The sequence below is a fragment of the Microtus ochrogaster genome, chromosome 19 (assembly GCF_000317375.1).
Source record: "Microtus ochrogaster isolate Prairie Vole_2 chromosome 19, MicOch1.0, whole genome shotgun sequence".
In the NCBI taxonomy this organism is placed as follows: Eukaryota; Metazoa; Chordata; class Mammalia; order Rodentia; family Cricetidae; genus Microtus; species Microtus ochrogaster.
This window is the reverse complement of record NC_022021.1, coordinates 44,901,591-44,904,657: the sequence shown is the minus strand read 5'-3', so window position 1 is coordinate 44,904,657 and position 3,067 is coordinate 44,901,591.

Genomic DNA, 3,067 nt, shown 5'->3' with positions numbered 1-3,067 from the left:
AGGGAGGGAGGGAGGGAGGGAGGGAGAGAGAGAATACATGCTGCTCTTGTAAAGGACCTAAGTTTGGTTCCAGTACCTATGTGGCACAGCCCACAGCCACCTGTAACTCAAGTTTTAGAAGATCTGATGCCTGCTTCTGACTGCCACAGACACTGCATTCCCTTGCAGACACATGCATACATATACATTATTAAAACATAATTAAATCTTTTTAAGAAATCATGATTTAAATTCTACAATGAAGGATCCATGCAGTAACCCATCAGAGCAATCATGATCTGTGATTTATATGATGCATGCAAACAATAGCAAACATGAAAGATACCGCACCTTACTTTAGACCATTACTATATTTTGGCCAACTTCGGGGGAAAAAAAGCAAAATATAATAGTGGTTACTAATTTTCATTAACCACACTTCTGAAGACCGACGCGGGGGTCATATCCCCCATTCTATTAAAAAGTTTGCACTCCAAGTAGAGTGTCCTTTATGGCCACTGAAGCTTATATGATAGGGACACTCTTTTATTTGTTCATTCAGAAAATGTTTATTGAGTATCTATTGTGGTTTACTACTGGGATAAATTTGCAGAATCAATGAGCAACAATCAAGCTGATGATGAATTCCCTATGACTTAAACTACAGTTTTTGGACAAGAATAGAAGAAAGCATCCAAGGAGAAGATCCAGCAGTGACTATGATGGAAAACATCCTCCTTCTTGCTTGCATGGGTGCTAGCTATGTGGTGCTGTGAGTCACTGATTCATTCCCATCTCCTAACATTTCCTAGTTGTTCATCTCTCTTCTGCCAGTTATGTTTACTAACCCAGGACATGGGAAACATGTTAGTTGCATTTCTATTGTTGGGCCAAAATCCATAACCAAGGCAACTTATAAAAGGAAGCTTTTAGTTGGACTTTTTGTTCGAGAGGGTCAGAGTCCATGAATGCATGGTGGCAGGAAAAGCTGGGAGCTCCTTGAACTGCAAGAAGAGAGAGAGAGAGAGAGAGAGAGAGAGAGAGAGAGAGAGAGAGAGAGAGAGAGAGAATGCAGAATGGTGAGAGTCTTTTGAAACCTTAAACCCTGCACTCTACCCCAGTAACATATGTCCTCCATTAAAGCCACATATAGCAGGTCTTTCTTGTTGAACTTTATTTGGACTTCCAGCCCCAACATGATACAGAGACTTACTATTAATTATGAAAGCTTGTCCTTAGTTCCAACTTGCTGTGGGATAATGCTCTTGTACCCTGTAAAGATTTGTCACTTATATCAGTTTAATAAAACACTGATTGACCAGTAGCCAGGCAGGAAGTCTAGGCAGGGCAACCAACTAGGAGAATTCTGGAAAGAGGAAAGGCTCAGTCTGCAATCATCAGAGGGACACAGAGGAAGCAAAATGAGAATGCCTCACTAATAAAAGGTACCAAGCCACGTGGCTAACATAGACAAGAATTATGGATTAATTTAAGTTATAAGACCTAGTTAATAATAAGCCTGAGCTAATAGACTAAATGATTTATGATTGGTATAAGCCTCTGTGTGTTTCTTGGGGACTGAATGGCTGCAGAACTAGGCAATTCAGAAACTTCCATCTACACCAGCTAGTTCTTACACCTTAAATTAACCCTTTTCTATGAATCTACATTTTACCTCTCCTCAGTACCATCCATCCATCTGGCTCTGCATCTTTCTTCCTTCCAGAAGTCCTACCTATCCTCTCCTGCCTAGCTATTGATTGCTCAGCTTTTTATTAAACCAGCCACAATGTCTCATTTTTCATACAGTGTAATCAAATATCCTGCAACAGCCTCACCTTCTAATCCTTCCCAAACAGCCACCGAATGGGGTTCAAGTATTCAAATATAAGCGCCTATGGGGTCCATTATCATTTAAACCACCAAAGGTAGCATGGAGAAGAAATAGTATCTGAAATTCTAACATAAAACCAGGAAAGGTCATATTAACTTAAGAGCCGAGTTGCTTTGATACACAATGAAGCCGTACTTACACTGACAGGAAGACTTGGGACCCAGTGAGGGGAGTCTAATAAATACACTTGCAAGAATGAAGGTCATAATTTGTACTGAAATCTCTGAATTCTGTATGGTCTGGTCAGATGTAGAAAGGATACATATTAGTCATTAAAAATGAACTGTGGTTTAGGAACTAGCCCAACAGAGATTGATAACTTTTCTGCATTTACAAAAATACACCAGAAATGAGACTGGACACACAGTATTATCCCCACTGTCATCAAGTGAATGGAAGTTTTCCCGGATGCTGGGACACACCCTGTGGTAAGTGCCTTTATTTGGATTTATGGTTCCAAAGGGTTGGTGTTCATGACAATGGAGTGAAGGCATGGTGGCAGGAGCAGGAACATCAAAACTCCTTTGAGATTCTATCTTACACATGCTCTTGCTCATGCTGGTAAGGATATAGAATGAGAGGAACACTCACTCATCCATTGCTGGTAGAAGTGCAAACTTGTATAATCACTGTCAAAATCAGAGTGATGGTAGATCCTCCGGAAGATGGAAATTGATCTATCTTAAGATCCAGCTAAATCATTCTTGGGCATATACCTAAAAGGCTCTACATCCTGCTTCTCTATTTGTTATAGAAAGAAATTACAGATAGCCAAGATGTCCATCAATGAATGATGGATAGATAAAATGTGATACATCTATGCAGTAGAATATTATTCAGTCATTAAGAATAAAACCATAAAATTTGCATGTAAATGAATCAAAATAGAAAAAAATCATATTGATTGAGGTAACCAGACACAGTAAGACAAATATGGTGTGTATTTGCATATATATATATATAATCTAATATAAATTGTCAAATAATGGGGGAGATAGAGCCCCAACTGGCCATCTCTTGTCACCAAATGAAGCTTCTGGTGCTCATAATGCATTAAATCTAATTGAATTGTTGGACAAAGAGACCCCAAGGGAGCCCCCAAATAACCCAGACCATTGCCAAGGCTTTTAGTTGTTGTCCTCAAATTGACAATAAGGCACTATTACTGAAATCAACACCTACAAAACTCATTAA